Source organism: Schistocerca cancellata, chromosome 1 (assembly GCF_023864275.1).
Source record: "Schistocerca cancellata isolate TAMUIC-IGC-003103 chromosome 1, iqSchCanc2.1, whole genome shotgun sequence".
Taxonomy (NCBI): domain Eukaryota; kingdom Metazoa; phylum Arthropoda; class Insecta; order Orthoptera; family Acrididae; genus Schistocerca; species Schistocerca cancellata.
This window is the reverse complement of record NC_064626.1, coordinates 1,247,706,690-1,247,732,318: the sequence shown is the minus strand read 5'-3', so window position 1 is coordinate 1,247,732,318 and position 25,629 is coordinate 1,247,706,690. Positions and strand designations below refer to the sequence as shown.

Here is a 25,629-nt window from a genome sequence, read left to right as displayed (position 1 = left end):
GTGTACCCTACATCACAACTGAAGAGATTGAGAAGGTAATAAGGCAAATGAAAAATAAAAATTCCGCTGGTGTAGATAATATATCTACTATAGTACTGAAACACTGCTGCAGTTTTATTCTTGAAGTTCTCTGTCACATATTTGAGTCCATAAATAAATATACTCAAATATGCAATCATGAAATCATTGTTAAAAAAAGGTGATGAAGCTGATGTTTCCAACTACTGGTCAGTTTCATTGTTGCAAGTCTCTCTAAAATACTACAGAAATTAATGTTCAAGAGAATCATGGATCATCTTAATAAAAATAAAATCCTTAATAATAATCAGTTTGGATTCCAAAAGTGTACATCAACTAAACATGTCATTTTTCCCATTTGTCAACCAACTCCTTGAATCCATAAACAATAAAATGTCACCAGTTGAAATCTTCTGTGATCTGTCTAAAGCATTCGACTGTGTAGATATCAAAATTCTACTTACGAAGGCTGAGCACTATGGATTAAATGCTAAAGTAAGGATGTGGCTCAAGTCATATCTAGATGACAGAAGACAGAAGGTAGTATGAATAATTCTGCAGTGACACCTGCCTGCTCTGACTCGGGCACAGTAAAATATGACGTGCCACAGGGCTTGATCTTGGTCCCTTACTTTTCCTCATCTTTATCAATGATCTGCCATGCTGTATGACACAAAAAGAACGCTTCACACTGTTAGCTGATGCCACAACCATTATGATTGACAAAACACCCAACTGCAGTCTGGAGAACATTGTGGCTACTGTATTCAAAGAAGCTCTAGATTGGTTCACTTCAGATGGTCTGTCATTCGATATTAACAAGACTCATTTCATTCAACTTTAAACAGCAAATTAAAAACGGAAAAAAATATTGAAATAAAATGTGGTGATAAAGAAATATCGTGAGTTGAGTCTTCTAAATTCCTGGGATTAAACATAAACAACAATCTAAACTGGTTAGTTCACATCAATGACCTATGTAAAAGACTGAATTCAGCAGCATTTGCCATTCGCTTAATTGCATCTATTTCCGACTTGGAAACAATTAAAGTTGCATATCTAGGACATTTCCATTCACTTATGACATATGGCATCATATTTTGTGGTAACCAGTCATGCGCAAACAAATTCTTTATTGCACAGAAAAGTCATCAGAATTTTGGCTAGAGTGCAATCCAGATGCTCTTGCAGAAACTTACTCAAACAGCTTGGGATCCTCACCATGCACTCACAGCACATTTTCTCAGTAATGTGCTTTGTGAACAATAATCATACAATCTACAAACAAACAAGAAGTAAACGTGATCTTCACAAAGATATTAAAAAAATCTTGGTACAGAAAGGAGTACTTTACTCGAGCATACAAATATACAATAATCTTCCATTTCATGTTAAATAAGCCATTGGGGATATGAATAAATTAAAAAACCAGCTGAAACTCTACCTTTTGAATAGTTCTTTCTACTCTTTACAGGAATTTTTTGACAAAATGTAACAATTAGTACAATGTGTTTAATTTGAAGCATTCCTGTAAGAACTGACTGTATAGGACTGGCATATCAGTTCATGATATTATGCTTTTTATCTGCATTACAATGTGAGACTTATAATTTGTTTGTGTAATCATGACTACTCTATAAACTGTGTTGTTGTTTCAGCACTTGAACTTCATGTACCTGTTTATATACAGTTTAATTTGTAAGCCTCTTGAGCATTTAGGTATGGTTGTTACTGAAATAATCTGACTTGTTCTACATCCCTCTGATACACTCGCATCAAGGATCTACGGAAAACAAAAACAAATAAAGTTCAGTTCAATAAAGGCATGCAAATATGTACTAATAATATCAATAACAATAGGTTATGAAACTGATATTATACTACCAATTTGAGAAGGTTTGTTCCTTATTATATTTTTTATTATATCTTTATACTACCTGATGGTCCCTATTCTCAGAGCAGATTCATATTTTAAGTTTCTGATCTACATATTTAAGTATGGACACTGCCAGTAAAAAAATGCAACACCCTCAAGAACAAGGAGAAGGTTATTTTATTGAAAATGAGGTGACAGGCAGCTCATGATTGTATGTCATTGTATGATTATATGACATTGTATGACAACAAACTCAGGCCAAATGAAACACACATGTATTAGTAAGGAGTGTCCAGAAGGTTTGGTCAATACGCAGTGTACTCCCCATCCCCTGTGGTGGCAAAGTAGGCGTATATTCTCGCCTGAAAATGATCATAAGAATGCTGAATAGCATCCTGCAATAGATTGTCCCAAGCACCTTATGACTTTTGTTGCAATTCTGTAATGGTTCTTGCAGGCGCTGGAGAACAAATAAGTTCTTGCTTCAACGTATGCCCTACGTGTTCAATTGCCGAGAGAATAGGTGATCTTGCTTGTCAGAGCAGTTGTTGTACATCGCAAAGAGCACATTGTGTGCCAGCAGCCACGTCTGGATGTGCATTGTACTGCCAAAATAGCACATTCCCTTCCTGTACAGCTGGCAGGAACAAGGAAAAAACAGCCTGTGCAATGTAGTGAGTACTGGTTACTTTACCTTACAGAAACACCAAATGTAAGGGTGAATTGTAACATACGGCCTCCAACACCTTGAAGCCAGGGATGGAACTTGTGTACTGTGAGCGACTGCACTCTGGAATACGCAGCTCACCAGGTCTACGCCATATGCGTGAACACCCAATACTCAAATACAGACACAACCTAGTCTCATCACTGAAGACAACTCAGTGCCATTCCACTCTCCGGTAAAGTATTTTATGACATCACAGTAGCTGTGCTTGGCCGTGTTATGTTGTCGGCGGTATCCTGGCCAGAAGCACACATGATCTTAATACTGATGCAAGCAGATGGTTCCCAGTTGTCCCTGACGACACAAGAGGTACAACACACGCTCTTATTTCGTCACTGGATGATATTCAGTTGGCCACCAATGCTGGCAGAGTGTGTTGATCTTGATATGCGTCTGCCTTACGTGGACGTCTAGAATCTGTTCTACAGTTGTGATGAGTTCCACAGATCACTGCTAAAAGCAGCTGTACATCACCAACAATTGTGCCCAACACGTACTGCAGTCTGTCGATACATCCATCCAACTTCCCGAAATCCCATAAACAACTACATTAAAATATCCGAAACTGTTCAACACTGTTCACCTCTAAACCTAGCACCCACCACATCTGGCTACGAGTTTGGAACAGTTTCCGAGTGTGCAGTGCGGTTTCATCAGGTTTGGTCATTATGGACGCCTTGCTACAAAATGTTACTGAAGAGCTTGCTTTGGCCGTGACTGCTGGGAGGCTTGCGTGCCTCAGTGATACAGATAGCCGTACCGTAGGTACAACCACAACGGAGGGGTATCTGTTGAGAGGCCAGACAAACATGTGGTTCCTGAAGAGGGGCAGCAGCCTTTTCAGTAGTTGCAGGGGCAACAGTCTGGATGATTGACTGATCTGGCCTTGTAATTCTAACCAAAACAGCCTTGCTGTGCTGGTACTGCGAACGGTTGAAAGCAAGGGGAAACTACAGCTGTAAATTCTCCCGAGGGCATGTAGCTTTACCGTATGGTTAATGATGATGGCGTCCTCTTGGGTAAAATATTCCGGAGGTAAAATAGTCCCCCATTCGGATCTCCGGGCGGGGACTACTCAAGAGTACGTCATTATCAGGAGAAAGAAAACTGGTGTTCTACGGATCGGAGTGTGGAATGTAGGATCCCTTAATCGGGCAGGTAGGTTAGAAAACTTAAAAAGGGAAATGGGTAGGTTAAAGTTAGATATAGTGGGAATTAGTGAAGTTCGGTGGCAGAAGGAACAAGACTTTTGGTCAGGCGAATACAGGGTTATAAATACAAAGTCAAATAAGGGTAATGCAGGAGTAGGTTTAATAATGAATAAAAAAATAGGAATGTGGGTAAGCTACTACAAACAGCATAGTGAACACATTATTATGGCCACGAAGACCATGCCTACTACAGTAGTACAAGTTTATATGCCAACTAGCTCTGCAGATGACGAAGAAATTGAAGAAATGTATGACAAAATAAAAGAAATTATTCAGATAGTGAAGGGAGACGAAAATGTAATAGTCATGGGTGACTGGAATTCGGTAGTAGGAAAAGGGAGAGAAGGAAACGTAGTAGGTGAATATAGATTGGGGGTAAAAAATGAAAGAGGAAGCAGCCTGGTAGAATTTTGCAGAGAGCACAACTTAATCATAGCAAACACTTGGTTCAAGAATCATGAAGGAAGTTTGTATACATGGAAGAAGCCTGGAGAGACTGACAGATTTCAGATAGATTATATAATGGTAAGACAGAGATTTAGGAATCAGGTTTTAAATTGTAAGACATTTCCAGAGGCAGATGTGGACTCTGACTACAATCTATTGGTTATGAACTGTAGATTAAAACTGAAGAAACTGCAAAAAGGTGAGAATTTAAGGAGATGGGATCTGGATAAACTGACTAAACCAGAGGTTGTACAGAGTTTCAGGGAGAGCGTAAGGGAACAATTGGCAGGAATGGGGGAAAAAAATACAGTAGAAGAAGAATGGGTAGCTTTGAGGGATGAAGTAGTGAAGGCAGCAGAGGATCAAGTAGGTAAAAAGACGAGGGCTAGTAGAAATCCTTGGGTAACAGAAGAAATATTGAATTTAATTGATGAAAGGAGAAAATATAAAAATGCAGTAAATGAAGCAGGCAAAAAGGAATACAAACATCTCAAAAATGAGATCGACAGGAAGTGCAAAATGACTAAGCAGGGATGGCTAGAGGATAAATGTAAGGATGTGGAGGCTTATCTCACTAGGGGTAAGATAGATACTGCCTACAGGAAAATTAAAGAGACCTTTGGAGAAAAGAGAACCATTTGTATGAATATTAAGAGCTCAGATGGAAATCCAGTTATAAGCAAAGAAGGGAAATCAGAAAGGTGGAAGGAGTATATAGATGGCCTATACAAGGGCGATGTTCTTGAGGACAATATTAAAGAAATGGAAGAGAATGTAGATGAAGATGAAATGGAAGATATGATACTGCGTGAAGAGTTTGACAGAGCACTGAAAGACCTGAGTTGAAACAAGGCCCTGACATTGTAATTCTGTCAGAGACAGCAAAGGACTTGGAAGAGCAGTTGAATGGAATGGATAGTGTCTTGAAAGGAGGATATAAGATGAACATCAACAAAAGCAAAATGAGGATAATGGAATGTAGTTGAATTAAGGCGGGTGATGCTGAGGGTATTAGATTAGGAAATGAAACACTTAAAGTAGTAAAGGAGTTTTGCTATTTGGGGAGCAAAATAACTGATGATGGTCAAAGTAGAGAGGATATAAAATGTAGACTCGCAATGGGAAGGAAAGCGTTTCTGAAGATGAGAAATTTGTTAACATCGAGTATAGATTTAAGTGTCAGGAAGTCATTTCTGAAAGTATCTGTATGGAGTGTAGCCATGTATGGAAGTGAAACATGTACAATAAATAATTTAGACAAGAAGAGAATACAAGCTTTCGAAATGTGGTGCTACAGAAGAATGCTGAAGATTAGATGGGTAGATCACATAATTAATGAGGAGGTATTGAATAGGATTGGGGAGAAAAGTAGTTTGTGGCACAACCTGACTAGAAGAAGGCATCGGTTGGTAGGACATGTTCTGAGGCATCAAGGGATCACCAATTTAGTATTGGAGGGCAGTGTGGAGGGTAAAAATCGTAGAGGGAGACCAAGAGATGAATACACCAATCAGATTTAGAAGGATGTAGGTTGCAGTAGGTACTGGGAGATGAAGAAGCTTGCACAGGATAGAGTAGCATGGAGAGCTGCATCAAACCAGTCTCAGGACTGAAGACCACAACAACAACAACATGAAAAAAAAAATTCAGACGGACTTGGATTCCAGCTAAGGTGTATCAATTATCGTGTCAGATTGCCGTTTTAGAAGAACCGGGAACTCTTACTATTGAGTGTCAGATTGCCCTTTTAGAAGAACCAGCAGTTCTTACTTTTAATCACATGCGCAGTTTATTGGCCAACTGCCATTACAAATGAATTCATGTCATAGCGACGCAATTTGAATTCTACTGACGCCGCAAGAAAGCAGACCATTCAGACAGGGCCCAGACAACTGAACTTCACAACCTTAGCTGTAAGTGCCAGTTCGTTACTAATGCCCATAATGATTCTTATTCAGACTCTATGGCGCATTACATAATTATTTGTTTAGCTCCGAACAAGGAAGTGCACCAAAAGCCTTCATTCTGTGGAAACTCCCTGTTGGCAGAAGTTTTGCAAATAGCACACTCTTTTGAAGTTTCTCGGGCAGCAGATGACCAAACTGAAGCATGAGGCAATGTGGCAGTAGAGTCACAAGATGTACCCACAAGGACGACAGACAGCTTACATGAGGAACTGGCAGTGGCGGCAGTAAACAAGCGGACCCAGTGCTGAGCAGACCAAGGCTGGCCCAAGCGGCTGTGACTGCCAGAGTTCCAGTGTCAGTGTTGTCTGTTTCTGTCTTGTCCTTTCTGTTTTGTCCAGCACGAACATTCAGCGTGCTCTAAGCACTGGCATGCTGGTAAAGCTCGCCAGAAGAAAGGCCACATCACCTAAATGTGTAGTTCGCTGAAGGTTGCTCAGGATATGGACGTGGATGTGAACTGTGCGGCTCCAGTGCTTGTTACTTCTCCCACATTCTTTATTGAGTTAAGTGTTTTCCCTCAAGTGCTACAGGACGACACAGGTGCTGCAGGTATGTTACTGAGTTCTCAAACTTCTGTGAGTATATGGTCACCATTGGTGACTCCAGCCATGCAGAAGCTGGTCAGTTATTACAAACAGAACATTGCGCTGCAGGGACAATTTACGGTATCTGACTCTTACAAGTTAGTTGTTCGTCCCATTACTTTTTTGGCGGTTCATGATGCTGATGTTGAGAACTTTTTTGGGATGACTGCATATCAGGCATTTGGATTTTCTCTTACTGGCACAGTTCAACTTGTGTGTGATCAGGAACTGTATTCCCCGCTGGACACTGTGTGAGGAGCATTTGGACTTGTTTTCGAAGGTATAGGATGTGCTATGAATTTTTCTGCTCAAATTTCTTTGAAATCCACAGATCGGCCTCGTTTTGTCGTGGGCATCCTGTTCCTGTCTCCCAGAAAGATCAAGTGAAAACAGAGTTGGACAGACTTGAATATCTAGGGGTAATTCACCCTGTTATGGCTAGTGAATGCTCGTCTCTGCTGGGTGTAGTTCAGAAGCTGTTGAGGAAACTTTACCTCTGTGGCGACTTCAGTACTACTATCAAAGTGCAGTTGATTGTGGATACATCTACATCTACATCTACATGGATACTCTGCAAATCACATTTAAGTGCCTGGCAGAGGATTCATCGAACCACCTTCACAATTCTCTACTATTCCAATCTCGTATAGCGCGCGGAAAGAATGAACACCTATATCTTTCCGTACGAGCTCTTATTTCCCTTATTTTTTCATGGTGATCGTTCCTCCCTATGTAGGTCGGTGTCAACAAAATATTTTCGCATTCGGAGGAGACGCTGTTGATTGGAATTTCGTGAGAAGATTCCATCACAACGAAAAACGTCTTTCTTCTAACGATTTCCAGCCCAAATCCTGTTTCATTTCTGTGACACCCTTTCCCATATTTCGCGATAATACTAAACGTGCTGCCTTTCTTTGAAATTTTTCGATATATTCTGTCAGTCCTACCTGGTAAGGATCCCACAACGCGCAGCAGTATTCTAAAAGAGGACGGACAAGCGTAGTGTAGGCAGTCTCCTTAGTAGGTCTGTTACATTTTCTAAGTGTCCTGCCAATAAATCGCATTCTTTGGTTAGCCTTCCCCACAACATTTTCTGTGTGTTCCTTCCAATTTAAGTTGTTCATAATTGTAATACCTAGGTATTTAGTTAAACTTACAGCTTTTAGATTAGACTGATTTATCATGTAACTGAAGTTTAATGAGTTCCTTTTAGCACTCATGTGGATGACCTCACACTTTTCGTTATTTAGGGTCAACTGCCACTTTTCGCACCATTCAGTTATTTTTTCTAAATCGTTTTGCAGTTTGTTTTGATCTTCTGATGACTTTATTAGTCGATAAACGACAGCTTCATCTGCAAACAACCAAAGATGGCTCCTCAGATTGTCTCCCAAATCGTTTAAATAGATAAGGAACAGCAAAGGGCCTATAACACTACCTTGGGGAACGCCAGAAGTCACTTCTGTTTTACACGATGACTTTCAGTCAGTTACTACGAACTGTGACCTCTCTGACAGGAAATCACAACTCCAGTCACATAACTGAGACGATATTCCATAAGCACGCAATTTCACTACGAGCCGCTTGTGTGGTATAGTGTCAAAAGCCTTCCGGAAATACAGAAATACGGAATCGATCTGAAATCCCTTGTCGATAGCACTCAACACTTCATATGAATAAAGAGCTAGTTGTGTTTCACAGAAACGATGTTTTCTAAACCCATGTTGAATGTGTGTCAATAGACAGTTTTCTTCGAGGTAATTCATAATATATGTTCCAAAATCCTGCTACATATCGACGTTAACGATATGGGCCCGTAATTTAGTGGATTACTCATACTACCTTTCTTGAATATTGGTGTGACCTGTGCAACTCTCCAGTCTTTGGGTACGGATCTTTCGTCGAGCGGACGGTTGTATATGATTATTAAGTATGGAGCTAATGCATCAGCATACTCCGAAAGGAACCTAATTGGTATACAGTCTGGTCCAGAAGATTTGCTTTTATTAAGTGATTTAAGTTGCTTGACTACTCCGAGGATATTTACTGCTACGTTACTCATGTTGGCAACTGTTCTTGACTCGAATTCTGGGATATTTACTTCGACTTCTTTTGTGAAGGCATTTCGGAAGACTGTGTTTAGTAACTCTGCTTCAGCAGCACTGTCTTCGATAGTATCTTAATTGCTATCGCGCAGAGAAGGCATTGATTGTTTCTTGCATGGAGGTGGTTTCTTGCCGCTAACATACTTCACATACGACCAGTTTTCGGCAAGGTTTCAAGACAACGTTTCATTGTGGAAACTGTTATAGGCATCTCACATTGACGTCCGCGCTAGATTTCGAGCTCCCACGCCAGGAGGAACTGTTGGCAAAAACATCAGGTGGCCAGAATTTTTCTAAAATCGATTTGTCGGAAGCCTATCAGCAGGCTCCTGAGAATGAAGAGTCTCGGGGAGTTCTGGTTTTGAATACTGCTTTTGGTCTCTATAAATATTTGCGTCTTCCTTTTGATATGGCTAGCAGCCCTGCTACTTTTCAAAGATTTTAGAGAAACTGACTATGCCTGTCTCGGGTTGTATTAATCATCTGGATGATATTGTTGTCACAGGTTTCTTCACGGCCAATCACTTGAAAAATGTGCACACTTTCTTTCCTGTCTTACAGTCCACATGTTTACGGCGTACCTTCGCGAAATGTCGGTTTATTTTCAATCTTATATTGTTTATTTGGGGTTTCATGTCCTGTGGGATAGGGTTCGCCCTCTGCCAGACCACATCTCCGCTGTTACGTCTGTGCATCATCCCTTGTCCAACAAGGAGCTTTAGGCCTTCCCAGGAATGATAGAAAACTACCATAAATTCCTGCTGGGGATGGCCACATTGGTCCACATGTTGCAGGCCTTGTTATGCAAGAACATATCTTTTTACTGGAGCCTAGTTTTCTAGTTTTGTGTAGTTGAAATTCAACTAATCTTGGCTCCTTGTTTGACTACGTTCTCTCTGGGGTAGCATATAGTTTTGGCGACTGACGCCTCCACAGTATGGTCCTAGCGCGCAGGTATGCCAACAGCTCTGAAGGACTTGTTGCTGTCGTCTGTAAATGCCTCACTCTGGACCAGCTGCGTTACTCACAGGTAGAAAAAGAGTCTCTTGCCATAGTCTATGCTCTCCAGAAATTTCATGTTTTTTGTATGCCTCCAAGTTTCACCTTATAACTGACGATAAACCTTTGGTTTCCTTGTTTAACCATGACACTTCGTTGCCTGACAAGGCAGCAACTGCCTATAATGCAGGGCTCTGTTTTTGTCTCGCTACAATTACGAAATCCATTTTCGACGTACGTTCAAATATGGCAATGCAGACGTCTTGTCCCACTTCCTATGGGTCCTGCTTCTGACTTTCATTGTGAAAAATTACTTTACTTCCAACTTGATACTGAGACACAGGCTGCGGTTGAAGGTTTCCAAATTATGAGTTCACTCATAGCGACTGCCATTCTCCACCAGGTATTTCATTTTGTTCAATAGGGCTGGCCAGATAAACCACCGGGTCGGAATTCAGACACCATGAGCAACTATTTTTCCTTACAGTGTCGCCTCTCTGTTTTTAATGGTGTCCACGGAAGACCTCTCTCCTTGCAGAGTAGTCATTTCTGCTGCAGAGTGGTACGAGATTCTAGGCCTTCTCCGTCAGGGCTATTGGAGAGTTTTGGTGCACTAAACTGTTAGCTAGAAGACATGCCTTTTGACCAGGGATCGATAGCGAAATTGTCCATTTTTCCAGGGCGTCTCTGTTCCCCTGGCCCACTCCACGCCAGCCATAGGAATGCATTCAATGTAGACTTTGCGGTTTCCTTCCCGAATTCATATTGGCTCTTGGGTGTGGATGCATTTTCCCAGTTTCCTTACATTCTCTGGTGTGTGTCTATGTTGGTTGAGGTCACAATTCATATGCTTTTGAGGTCTTTTTTTTTTCTATTGACGAGTTGCCTTGTACCTTAGTTTCTGATAATGGACCCCAGTTCGTTTCTCACAATATTGAATTGTTTTGTTCGCATCATGGCATTTGTCATGTTTTGACTCCACCATTTCACCCTCAATGAATTGGCGAGGTGAAGCAACTAATGCATATGTCAAGTCCCAAATAAAAAAAGTTTGTTGTGGTTTCTTCACTGGACAATGCTCTTCTCCATTTTCTGAGCACCTATCGCTTCGTGCCTATTGGGTAATGGATCCCAGTTGAGTTTCTTTACAGCTGTCAGCCACATATGCTCCGCCACCTTCTGCGGAATGCTCCACATCTGCTGGAGTCAGGTTTGTCTAGCTGCTTCATGCTGGGACCATTGGTGTGGGCATGAGGTTTTGCTTGCCAGCCCACTTGGGTACCAGCTAGTGTTGTCCACCACCATAGATGCTGGCTTTGTGAGATCTGTACCGCCAATGGGCTGGTGGTGAGCCACTTTGATCAGTTGTCCCCCCCCCCCCCCCCCCTCACTCACTGCTGGAAGCTACAGGTTTGTGGATGTGGCCCCTGTCAATGCAGCCTGTCCCACCATGCTCTGTCTCAAGCCCACCACTGCCTGCTGTGGAAGTGCCCCGTCCAATTGTCTGCCTGCTCCGGGTGCTGGTTCATCTCTGGCCTCGAGTCAATGGCCACAGCCTGCTGTTCTGGTCGGGCCACCTCCACCGGCCTCCTTGCCATCATAGCCTCAGCCATCATCGCCATTGGATCCAGCCCCATCTCCTCCACATTGGGACCTGCCTGCTGATGATGACACAGACATGGTGATGCCACCTCCTTTCTGGAGCTGTCGTCAGGCGCCTTGTGGACCCACCACCCTCAGGCATCCCCTTGTCTCAGAACATTCCAGCCACATACTCCAGTGCCTGCCTCTGCTATTGGCACCAGCTGCCACTGCCCCAGATCTGATGGATGTGTCTCTCATCAGGCCACCATCATCTCCTCTGTCACTTGGGTGGCCTCTTTGCATGAGTGAGAGATGCGCTGTAACCTGCTACTGGTGGGTGTGAGTGTTAGTGCACTGAGTGTAGTGTCAACACACGTGTGTACTTAAATCAACTGCTGACCCTACCAGCATGACCCACCCACTAGAGGCCACATGTACGAAGTGCAAACACATTGCACCATCTTCTGGTGACTCACATCTTTATATGTGTGGAGCAGTACTGTCTCATTCTCACTGTTTTCTTTTAGTTTGTACCACTCTATGTATCGCTGATGTTGCACCTTCTGTGTGATTCTTTTCCCTTTTCACTTGTGGACTGATATTTCTGGTATTGTTCAGAGGTTTATGAAGAAAGCCATTTTTGTGTTACTTGGATCAGTTTCATGTAGTACTTGGTTACTTCCTTGGAACTGTGGGAATTCCTGTTCAGAATACATGTAATGAAATGCAGAGAGTAGATTAGAGGAATTCCCACACTTTTTGTTGCTTAATATGGAGCTAAAACGAGATTCCTGTACACAATACAACAGCATACAGCACACTAAAAGTGAAGAGACTTATTATCTCACACTATTATTTGACACTGAGAACCTCACAGAGCACCCATCCCCACCATCCTGGGTATGTGGAGTGCTGGGGCAGAAGGTAGCAGATTCATCTTCACTTTGCATGGGTGTGCGTGATCAAGTGTGGCTGCTTTGCAGGGTGGAGGTCGGTGGGACAGCTGTAGCAGGATTGCTGGTCTGTGTTGAGATTGCCAAGCTGTGGCAGAGGAATACTGGGCTGTGAAGGTGAATGTTTAATGGGTGCAGTGATACCAGACTCTGTTTGCATGCCCAGAGACAAGTGTTGTGTCTGAGCTGTGCCAGTTAGGAACCCAACAGCCGATCTTGAAGTAACCATGGCTGCTTCGATGCTTTTATGTACAGTTTAGTATTGAATACCTCTCATTTGAAATGTCATAAGTGAGTTCAGAGAGGCAGAGGATTGACACACATGCACAAACACGCACGCACACACGCACGCACACACACACGCATGCACACACACACACACACACACACACACACACACAGAGAGAGAGAGAGAGAGAGAGAGAGAGAGAGAGAGAGAGAGGGTGCATGCACACTGCTTAGAAAATTGACCGCACTGCTGATGCCATGATGTTAGCTGTCTTGTACATGTGGGACATGCAGAGGGATGCCCATGTACTAGTATTCTCTGAAGGTGGCTGTGTACAAACTGTTGAACAACTGGTGATACTGAGATTCTCTGCTGCTGGTTTGCATGAGGATTCCATGCATCAAAGCTGGGGAGAAAGTGCAGATTCATGCCTAAGATCAGTTCCCAATCATCTGCAACCAAAAATGCCATGGAAACGATGCATGTGTCAGTTCCCATAAAGTTTGTTAGGAGAATCATTTGCAGTGTTCAGTTGGCTGGGTGGTGTAGTAAGGTCTATTGGTAGGTTCTCCCTGGGGCTGGTGTTCAGTTTTATCCTCAGCCTTAGTGTACAGCAACCTGAGGACAGGGAGTGGCATCATTCTCCCTCCTTTCTCAAGATGTGTGGATTAGATGATGCCCTAGTTGACACTGGGAGTGAAGCTATATGAACAGATACTGATTACTGATGCCAGCTTACTTAGTTTTCCTGTAAATGGTGTCAGAGTCGTAAATGATGTGGGTGCCAAAAGTAAGCCCATTAAGGAACAAGCATCGACTGGACTTGAAGTAGAGAGAGAAGCATACGAAGCAACATGGTGGTACCAGGTCTTAACATGGCAGTTATTTTGGGAATTAACTGGCTGAACAAAGTAGAAGCAATCTTGAATTTCCATGAAGGCACAGTGAGTGTAAAAGGACGTGAGGGAGAAAGGTGAGAGTTGACCTTGGTAGAAAGTAAGAAGTCAGAAGAGGAAGAAGAGTTCTAACAGGCAAATTTGTGTTATGAGAAGGGGCCTACAGAAGAACAACCGGATGATAAAGTATTGATATTCTACAAGAGATTAGCGCAAGCGGATCAACCTAGTGAAGATGCTATGGGCAAGAGACTAGAAGATATGACACATTTGGATGAAGAGATTCGGAAAAAGTTAGCAGAGCTCTTGCATAAGCACAGCAATGTCTCCTCTCAGCAGCCAGGAATCATGAAAGGGATAGAATGAAAATTGAAAATTAAAGAACACAAGCCTTTCAGTGTTAAACAATACTCCATCCCTCAGGCTAAAAGGTAAGTGGTAGAAGAATGGTTGACCTTGGGGTTATTGAGAGAACCAAGAGCCAATATAATAGTCCATTATTTGTGGTAGACAAGAAAGATGAGAAGGTGAGAATAGTTTTGGATGCATGTACTGTAAATAAAATCATTTAACCAGAGCGAGACAAGCCAGAAATGATAGAAGAATTAATTTAAAGGTTCTGGGGTGCAAAGATACTTAGTAACATTAACCTGACTGCTGGGTACTGGTAAATACAGCACTTCTGGCCCCTGAGTCACATCAGTATACTACCTTCACGTATGCTGGCAGAAGTTATCATTTTAGAGTATTGCCATTTGAGCTTAACATGTTGGTCTCAGAATTCATTAGAGTGTGGGACAAGATTTTGGGTGAAGAATTACTTAAGAAGGTTACTGTTTATGTGGCTGATATGTTAACTGCAAGTGAGACATGGGAAGAACATTTAGAGATACTCGAGGGAGTCTTGCAGGCGTTTGAGAAAGCTGGGGTGACAGCAGACTTGGATAAGTCAGAATTTGGTAAATCCGATAAAGTTCTTGGGCTTCACAATTACTGAAGAGGGTATTTACCCTGCCCCAAGTAAGCTTGAGACAATTAGGCAGTTTCCAGTTCCTCATAACAAAAGGCAACTGCGAACATTCTTTGGTGTCTGCAAGTTCTATCGAAAAGTCCTGAAGGAACCTGTTTTCACTGCCCCAAAACTGAGAACACTTACTAAAGCCAAAATGATGTGGCCCTGGAATGATGAAAGTCAAGAAGAATTTGAAAGGATTAAAGAAGCATTGTGTAATGCAGATATATTATGCCATCCTGATTTCTCTAGAGACCTTTATTTGGGAATGGATAGCTCAAATTATGGACTAGGCATACTTTTATACCAAATCGAGAAAAAAGGAAGTAGGGGAGGTGATATAGGCTATAGCCTTTGGTAGCAGAAGCTTGAATGCATGGAAAAGAAGATATAGCGTTACAGAGAGAGAGGCACTGGCTATCGTGTGGTGTTTTAAGTGATTTCATTGTTATCTACTGTAATGGTACTTTGACTACAGTGCCTCCGCCAATACAAAGATATAATTTACGATCGCGGCCGCAGAAGAGCGCTGCACCAGCAACTGATTTTTACAAATAATTTTGTTCTTCTTTTTACTTTTGCGTAGGTATTTTTTTTAACAACTAATTGATTACACACTCTCTCTCTCTCTCTCTTGTCTTCATACGAAAGACGTGTATTTTTCGGCGCTGTGTTAAATATGCTTTTAAGTGGAAATTAAAACTATATTATGAAACGAAGTTATTACAATAGTGATTTGAAATGGTTATCGCCAAATTTGTAAATTGATCCTGACAGTGACAACTTGAAGAAGTTTTCAACAGACGGAGAAAAGTGAAAGACGGGTCATCGTACAAGAGAATTAGGAGGACAGCCATGAAGACTATATTGTAATTAGTACTGCGTTTCTAACAAGATTATAAGGTAAATTTCAACTAGTTTTTGATGCTATTTCCGTACAGTTGATTTTTGTAGTGTTGCCGACCTGGTCTGCCATGCACGGTCAAATTACAGCACTATCTCAATCAATAATACGAAGTCCGCCTTATCTGTAACTTATTCCATCAAAATTCAAAACCCAATCAGATCTTCTATTTTATATTTTTCACAGCAGAACCCCGAGGAAAGGAAACACTACACTACCTGGACAACACGTAAAGGTGGTCACGGACCACAAAGCTCTAACATTCTTAACTACAAGTAAACTGAGATACAGCCACTTGATAAGATGGGCATTGGCGTTGCAAGATTATGACTTCAAAATGATGTACAAGCCTGGTAAAGCACGTACCATATCTGATGTGTTATCAAGGCTGCCACTCGATTCTTGGGGAATGAGTGGACCAGAACGAGGACAAGTTTGGATAAGTATAATGAAGGGAGAACAGCATGTAGATTTTGTGAAGAGGTTCTTGAGAAACATATGCAGAGAGCAGAACCAGGACGAAAAACTGAAATTAATGAAGACTAAGTATAGATGTGCTGATGAAGAAAAGATTAGGACATACTATTATATCCACCAGGGAAGTGAAGAAGAGAGGATGAAGAGAGATTATGTACACCAGAGTGTACAATAGACGAGTTAATCTGGGACACACATTACAGCAATGCCAATTATGGACCTAAGAACTGCCTTGAGAAACTAAAATTGGACTGCGTCTTCAACAACATGGGAAGGTGTATACGCAAGTTGCTGAGTACTTGTGATACATGTCAGAAAACTAAAACTACCACTGTTCAACATAAAGGTTACCTGCATCGGCTCATACCAGAATCAATTAGAGACATCATGGCAGTGGACCTGTTCAGTCCTTTTGCCTGCAGCAAAAGGAAATTACATGTAAACTCTAGTTACAGAAGAATTAGTATCTAAATTTGTGAAGTTTTATCCATTAAAGAATGCGACCAGCAAGGCCATCACTAATAAACTGGAAAAAGATTACTTCAGCAATGTATGTCAACCAAAACAAATCCTAAGTGATAATGAATCCCAGTTCTGATCCAAAGAGTGGAGGGAAATGTTGAATAGGCATCAAATTGAACAGATTTCCATCTGTAGATACAGATCGGCCTCAAACCTGGCCGTCGGGTGATGGGAGTTAAATCGTTTGTGTCGTACCTATTGTCACAAGAATCAAGGTACTTGGAAGGGATACTAGAAGAATTTGAGCATATTTGGAACCACCTACCACATGATCAACAGGATTTGCACCATGCGAGATCTTAACTTAATCAGGAACTTGGAGTGCTTTTCGTCGGTTGGTGGAATACCTGCAAGGAGATAACGTGACTTGGTAGAGGAAACTTGAACTAGTAGAAATGAACATGAGGGAGAGGGTGAAAAGGAGGCAGGAAAGACATGATAAATTGGTGAAAACTATAACCTATACAAGGGGCAACATAGAATTATCAAGATCGAACAATACTGTAGAGGTGGAATATGCTCAAACCAGTCGAGTGCATGACAAGAAACATGTTGAAAATATAAAGAGATACTATCTGCGAGAAGATTGGGACACCTCAGAGGACAGAAGTAATCAGGACGATGAAGTGGGGCCTAACCAGGTATAAACATATATGGATTTTTTTTTTAAAAAAAAGAGTAAAGATCACGAGAACTGGTGTTTCAGTGTCAGCTGTTGTCTTTTGTTACTATATTTGTATTTATTCAGAATTATGGGTTTTCGTGATGGGAAAAGACTTAACCATATTTAAGGGATGAATTGCATATAAGAACTGAGACATAGTTATCCTTCATAGTGTGAGAAGTATTAGTGTTTAAAATGTTGTAGTGCATGTTAATGTGATCTAGATATGGAACACTCTATGAACTGTGTTAATAATAGATGCTCAAAATTGTAGCATGTGTTAATGTGATCTAGATATGAAACACTCTGTGAACTGTGTTCATAATAGACGCTCAAAAGCAGGAAACACAATTAGGAAAACATTTCTTTAGCTGTTGATCTTATAATGACCACACTGTCAGTAGAGTCATGTATACATTATTGAGTATAGAGTAAATTATTGTCATTTATCTGCATTTGTATTAAGTACTATTTTTTTATGTACTATGTTTTTGGTCACTGATGTATTATGTTAAGTAGGTATTAGTCTAATTAAAGGTAGTTATTTACTGTGATACGTGGCATTAATACAGTAGGATTCTGGTTGTGTTCTGGACAGCAAACCTCACAGAGATGAACTGAAATGAAAATAGTTTTGTTGCGATATGATTTTATAGATATGCAGCGTTGTATAGTTCAAAACCTGTGGTAGATAGGAGCTTTGTTATAATCTATATGTGATAGTATTGTTTCAACAAATTACAATTTTGAGTTGTGTCATTAGGATAGTTTGTAATTAAGATGTAATCTGTTTTGTAGAGGCAGTTTACGACTGGACTCAGAGGATTTACCATTCAATTCGTAAATTTGAATTTACTTTTATTTGTATGTTTATTTTCTTTCTACCACTGTGAGCTCTGTCAGTATTCTTTTCCACCTCTGGTTTCAAAGAAATCCTTTAGGGAGGGGGATGTAAGGGGTCAACTGCCCCTTACGTATTGAGAACAATACATCTTGAGTGCATCAATTCTATCCTAAGCCTGATGGACAAAAAACAGGAAACAATAGGAGTATTTATTGACTTGTCAAAAGCTTTTGACATGGTGGACCATAAAATTCTGCTATCAAAGCTTGAAATATATGGTATTCGAGGTCTGTCCAACAAGTGGATCAGTTCCTTCCTGACTAATCGTAAGCAGGTAGTGAGCATCAAGCACACAAATATTGAACTAAAAACTGTATCTAATCACTTATCTGACTATAAACAAATTAAATGTGGTGTACCCCAAGGATCAGTAATGGGAACCCTTCTGTTTCACCGAGCGAGGTGGCGCAGTGGTTAGCACACTGGACTCGCATTCGGGAGGACGACGGTTCAATCCCGCGTCCGGCCATCCTGATTTAGGTTTTCCGTGATTTCCCTAAATCGCTACAGGCAAATGCCGGGATGGTTCCTTTGAAAGGGCACGGCCGACTTCCTTCCCCGTCCTTCCCTAATCCGATGAGACCGATGACCTCGCAGTTTGGTCTCTTCCCCCAAAACCACCACCACCACCTTCTGTTTCTTCTGTACATAAATGATCTAAGCTTAAATGTTGATGCACACAAAACAATCATATTTGGAGATGACACCACAATTCTACTAAAAGGTGATGACGATGACCAGTTACAGCAGACAGTAAACATGGTCATGAAACAACTTAGCAGCTGGGCACAGAGTAATCATCTTGTAATAAACAGTAAGAAAACCATTGCTCTAAAATTCCACAATGTTCCTAACAAGGACATGTTTATCCCATCAGTCTCTATCAATGACGAACCAGTTGGTAACAATACTGAAACCAAATTCTTAGGACTTTGGCTGCAGAGCAACATCAGATGGAATAGGCATATTGAATATCTCAATGCAGAACTGAGCAAAATTGTTACCTTCTTTATTCATTAAAATCATGCTGTAGTGAGAAAACAGTATTGAATGCACATCATGTGTACTTTCATTCTCACCTTAGATATGGGGTCACCTTCTGGGGAAACTCTAAAACAGCTAATAGCACTTTTAAACTACAAAAAAGGGCCATTAGAGTCTTGTTTGGGTGTAAGCCAAGAGACTCTTGTAAACCCCTGTTTAAGAAATCTGGTATTCCTCCATTACCATGTGTATACATTACGGAAACCCTTTTGTTCTTTAAATTAAATGTAATAAGCAAGGACTGGAGACTGCAAAAAAACTGTGATATACACAATCACTTTACCAGACAAAACAGAAACTTACATGTGACTCAAATCAGCAAGCACTGTGCCAAAAAGGTACTTTTCACATGGGAGTTAAGCTTTATAACAAACTTCCTGAAAACTTAAAAGCTATCACTGAGGTCAATACATTTGGAAAATCTCTAAAGTCATATTTACAGCATCACTGCTTTTACTCCATTGAAGGATATTTAAATTTATAAAATGTGTTATATAAATACTTATGTGTAAAGTGTATTATTGTAACCTTAAATATGTATGCCTTGAAATGACTTTCAGCCTGTATATTTTTAACTTGACTTGTCCAATGTCTGATGCATAAACTGCTATGTAGACAACAGGACCAATAAAAAATACAATACAATACAATTTTTGCTTCACGCAGGTCACAGTAGGTACTATCGATAGTCAAGTGCTGGGTGTGCCAATTAGTTGGTTGGTTTGTGGGGGTTGAAGGGACCAGACTACAAAGGCATCAAGTAGCCATTGTTGAGACTCCGAGCAAGTGTTGACTGCTAAACGAGCAGGGCAGATTATGGCGGGATGGCTGACCAGGTTTACAATTGTTTAGCGGCTCTGTGTCACACACTGCCATGGACCTGACCTCCAGCAGATATGTAAATGGCATTAATTGAGTGACTTGTTGATGTGTTTAAGTGTTACTTTGTGCCCCGTGATTATGCGACAACCACACCAGGCACCCATGATATGGAGTGCAGTGAGGATTGTGCATTCACTGCTATATGAAGAATTTTGGCATGTAACAACATCAATAAGTGACCTGTGAAGAGTTAACCGTTATTATTTTGTCAGACGAAGGGGGTAGCTGCCTCATTTGTGCTGTTTAGACAACGTATATAGAACATTAACAACAAAGTATGTTGCAATTATTCCAACCTGACATCCTAATTAGTTTTGTTGAATTTGATACGAAACAGCTCCCATGTAAATGTTAACCAATCAGCCTTTATCAGTTGCACATGGTCAAACTATTCTAAACTGTTAGGCTATAATCCACTAGTTAATAACGGTGGGTTAATAAGGGAGTGTTTCACTCTCAAAAGTACCTTGCACCACTCTGCTTCTTATACCTCTGCAGAAGACCATTCTTCAACTGCCCAAATGTCTCCATATTCCTCAGTGCCTCTGTAGATCTTAACAATGGTTTTTGCCTGTCTCACTAGATGTAATTCTGCCACCTGTAACAGCTGACTGTCAGACCAACCACTCATACCTACTGATGTCATCAGTACCTCCCCAAACAATACTACATCCTCAGATGAACTTCCAAAAAAGGGAATAATTAGGCTACTGGCAGTTGGGTCCACCTCATGGTATGGTGACCAGAAAAATGTTACTTGCTCATCCACTGCAATTTTCCCTCACAACTCATGTTCTCTGCTGACAATTGTGCTCACTTTTCATCAATTTATCATTTATCATCAATGAGGGAATTTCGGATCCAGAGGCAATACATTTGCGTCTCTGGCTCTGCCGCTGTGACACTTTTACCCCTCATTCACACACAGTAGAAATACACAAAATCACAGACTGAAAATTACCAGCAGATTACACTTTATGCCTTATCATTAACCATAAATCCTTATCATTAACCATTTAGACTCCAGGCATTTGCCTTGTAACATTACCATAACAGTGGCACATAAAACAGATTACAGACACCGACTCTGCACACTGTAACAGCCCTGTTAAATTGTTAGAAGCTTAGTCAGCTGGAGTTGTAAATTTGAAATTAGAGTTAGTATAAAAGTCATGTAATAAATATTTCATTTGAAGTGCAGTTGTGGCAGATCCAAAGGTCAGTTGTGGAAGAGAAGCCACTGAATATTAAAAATAGCTTTACTAAGGAATACACCCAACTGACTACACAAAATAAGAGGGCACATACATTCACAAGTGAGTGGTTCAAAATAAGAATTAATACTGTAAGGGAAATGGGTCACAAGAATAGTTAAGTGGATACACACTGAGTTGTATGCGAACATACGATTTGGATAGAGGCATGTATGTTCTAAGTACTATCATTCCCCGTGGCCTGGGTAAAAAGAATCACCTGAGAAAGAAAATAATCAGACTTCGTAATTAAATGAAAAGAAAGATTGCAGGTTCTGAATGTTGCAGCAAATATGATCTAAATATTGAAGTTGACATTTGCAGCCACGAAGGGAAAGAGATGAACACATTCACATACCGCTATTTTTGAGCAGTGTCACTGAGAATATTTTAGCCCCCATCTACATTCTCCATAAAAAATAAAAATAATAATAATAATCTTCCAGAGTTACAGGAGCTGGAATTCATGGTATCATAAACAGGAAAATCATATTGTTTCAGAAGTTGCTTTCATTATTTAGCACAATATCACTTAAAATTATGGAGCACTTCGTTTATACGTCTTACACCAGAACATGAGAACAATGGAAAGTAACTATTACTAAAACTAACAAATAAAGAGTGTAAATCTTCTTTTGGTGTTAAATGCTTTTCAAATGAGTGAGTGGCATGAGGGTCAAATAATTACCTGTACTTTTATCAATAAGAAAAAATTATTAAGTTTCTTTACAACACAGAGCAGTATGCTCAAGCAGATTATGCTGCAAACATTAAACATGCTCCAAGTACTGTGTCTGTAGTCACCCTCAAATTCAGAAAGATCAGCTAGTTCTCTGGCCTAAACAAAGTAACCTTTAAGTTATGGTGAAATTGCTACCTAGATCCCATGCCTGTCACACACACCAAAAATAACCAGCAGTTCTCTCACTGACCTCATAGTGTTGAAACTGCAGATCCCAGTCCAGAAACCATGCTGCATGGATGACAAATTATGTGCTGCCCACTGAAGATAACACCACTATTTCTGATGCCAACTATAGCTGACAGTGGACGAGGAGCTGTAGCAGTAATGCAGTGTTGTAGCCAGTGGAGGGTTGAGATGGGATAGCAGGCTGGTGAGGGCCCAGAGAGACTCAACTGTCAAAATCACCACTTTATTTTACTCATACAGATTGTAACGGAACTGAAATGATGGTGGGCTGACAGTAATTTGGAGCCCGCGCGTCGGAAACGGGCGCGCTTGTGTGAGACTGCCAGGGAGTGCACCCTGATGCCATCTAGTGGCGAAACTGGGAATTAGCGCTGCCTGTCAGACAATGCACTAAGCTCTCGGAGTCAAATGTATTCTTTTTCTTGGTAATTATAAGTTATTACTGTATAATTTAATGTTGTAAAGCGCTAGTAGTAAATTATTATGACTGGTATGGACTCCAGGGTAGTAAATATAAATATTCTTAAATACTAAATGATTTCGGTAAAAAGGTGGTAGGGGAACGCCCCCACTCTTGGTGATACGAGCATAGCTAGGGGTAGCTGGAGACACAGGGACTGAACAATGGAATGGCCTGGGGAGTGTTGACGTGATCGGACGTGCGTAACTGTGCTCACGCAAAAGTGATTGTGCAACAGCAAAGAGGCGAATATCATCGCCGTTTTTGGAGTAAAACGCGACGAATGGTTGTTGAAGCCGCCTTTATGCCACTGGGGCTGATTGTAAGAGTTCCTGTGCCCAGATTTTATGGCGGACGTGCAGTAGCTTATACGAGTGCTACAGCTCATAGTTCCAGCCGCCATTAAGGGCATGAGGCGTGAAGAGCTGCATTAGCCACATGCATCTCACCACCAGCACCGACACGTCTACTCAAGGCAAGACTGCTTGCAATTGTTAAGTCGAACTTTGTATACATGTAAAAGGAGAATACCAGTTTTCTTTTATGCAAGTGCAGAGGACAGAATATAGTAATGAGTAAAATTACGATGCATGTTGTTCATTGTAAAGTGTAGTAACCTCAAACATAGTATAGTGAAATCAGACTGAGGCCACCATCGCCTCTTTCATTTACAATTCTTTTGGTTGTAGAATACTTTAGCGTATAAGAATGTTGAAAAGAGCAATGGTCACACCAGAATGAGTCGCCTATTTACAGTTACTTAAATTTTTCTGAGCAACCTTTCAAGTAAAGTCACTTAACTAATTCTGTATCAATGGTCCAAAGAGTAATATCCAAAATCATTAAATAAGTTGAAGGATAGAATTTTGTTAACCGAAGTTGCATAACCTGTCTTGGTAGTAATTACCAAGCCAACTCACAGAAATTGAGAGAGTATTTGCTTTGTAGAATCATCTAGAATGATCAGAAATAGTAATATTCAGAATTAAGTTTAAATTCAACTCAAGCCATTTCACTTTGAAACGAGCCCAAAAATTGATTTATTCTTTTGCTCCTTCAGAGCTGGCGACCGTAGTTATAAGTATTTTCAGGAGGATTCAACGGTAAGTCTGCTGCTCTCGTCGTGCTGATAGGATTATCCACTGCTGCTAGCAGTGGTGATTGGATACATAAGCTCACTACCAAGTTAAGTGGGTCAGGTAGGCAGTGTTACCGTGTGAACTGTAGGGCACTGTAGGCCGTGGATCGAACCCGTTAATCATCACAGCTCTTAGGGAAATAGTCCGGTTAGGAGTGTACTAAGCATTAGGTAAATACTGGTGAGTAAAGGTCAAAAATGTATACGCAAGTGAATTTAGCAAGGTCCACGTAGCACCTAGTTAATGTGGTGCAATGGCGAGGGTAGGAGTGGAGTAAAAGTGAGCTGAGCTTGTGGCAGCTGTGCTGGATTCAAATATTAACTACGTGAATTCACTACTGCCTCTTACCATTGGGACTGAGCTATTTACAGTTAAAATACGTAGCAGTAAGCGCAAAGGCGTGACAGCTACAAGTCCGTATTGGTTTTATACATACGGAATTGGGAAGTGGGTCATTCCGTCAGTGGAGGGGGTTAAAACAACCGAGTCAGTGGAGAACATACCCCATTTACTGATGGAAAGATTCAGCGGTTTGGTCGCAAGATGTTTGCCACTGATGTGGGATAGTGACCATGCCCCCACTCAACATGAAGAGAGCCAGGTGTTGGGCAAGCTGACAACCAGCTTCCAGCTAGCTGGGTGTACTCTACTTTAATGATGCCTATGTTCAGCCTGTGACATGTGACCTCATAGTGTGAGCTGCACTGAAGACACCTTCTGCCAATAGCACACAGAGGTGATTGTCCAGCTTGCTGCAGTAGCCAGCTCTGCAGTGAATGACTGTGTCCCAGTGGCTGTTGACAAGTGGTGCAGACACAGACATATTGCAAAGGCAGAAGACAGCTACCATGCACAGGAATCTGGCTTGCTGATGGAGTGAGCCTGGGATGGCCCGCTGCACTGTGGCACTAAGTCCAGAAGGTGGACTTAGTGCAGAAAGCTAGTACTGCAACGGGGATACAGGCTGCTGGCTGCTATATGTGGTGTCCTAAGCTGGTGCAGCCACCATGTCCTGGAGAACTGCTGGAATGCCAGTGAAACTGTTAACAAAATGACAGCTACTTACTCAAGGTAGCAGCACACCTGTTGTGCCAATGCTCCACTTCTACTGATGCTCTCAACAACCAAAATAACTAAACCCTATACTTGCCATCTATCAATGGCTGTTGCAGTGCTTCGCCACGTATTCCCCCAGGATTGTCCATAAAATTTTAGTGTTGCTACAGTTTGGTCCAAGTTGCAGTTTCAATGCATATTTTGCTAGTTGCTGTTTCAATGCATATTTTGCTAGTTGCTGTTTCAACTACAACTGTACTTGCTCTGAAGCTCTCTCTTTTAATATTATTTGCCCTAAATAACCTAATGACAACATTTCAATATCCTGGGATTGGATGGATATTGTTCACAGATTTATGCTACTGGCAAATCCATGCAAGTATCCATAGCATCTTGTAAGAGATATTTGTATGCAGCCATGTGTCATATGATGTTAACAAATGAGAACTCTTATGTGACACTTTCATCTTGTAAGTCAATCTTCAAGTGCAGTACTAACATTATTTTTGTTCTCAGGAACAAATGGCCATAGGTACTGAAAGTTTAACTAATTAATTAATTAATTGTGTTTCATTGATTTCATAAAGTAGGAGAACCTTTAGGTATGTGGAATGAGTCAAGGCATATGTTAACATGAGACAAAGACATCATAAAGTCTTAATCTGTATACTGTATGAACAGTAAATAAACTTATGACTGTACCCCACAGTGCTGGTCATATTTTTGTCATCTAAATGTAATTAAGTAAATTAATAAGAAATCTTCTGTTTTGAAAGAAGCTGCTG

The 25,629-nt window shown here is 41.0% G+C and overlaps 1 protein-coding gene across 1 annotated transcript in view; it reads left to right on the top strand.

Annotated features, from left to right (window-relative positions):
• Positions 1 to 25,629, top strand: part of LOC126094855 (arylsulfatase B-like) — a 137,753-nt gene that overhangs the window by 22,125 nt on the left and 89,999 nt on the right. The gene's annotated exons all lie outside the window — the stretch shown is intronic.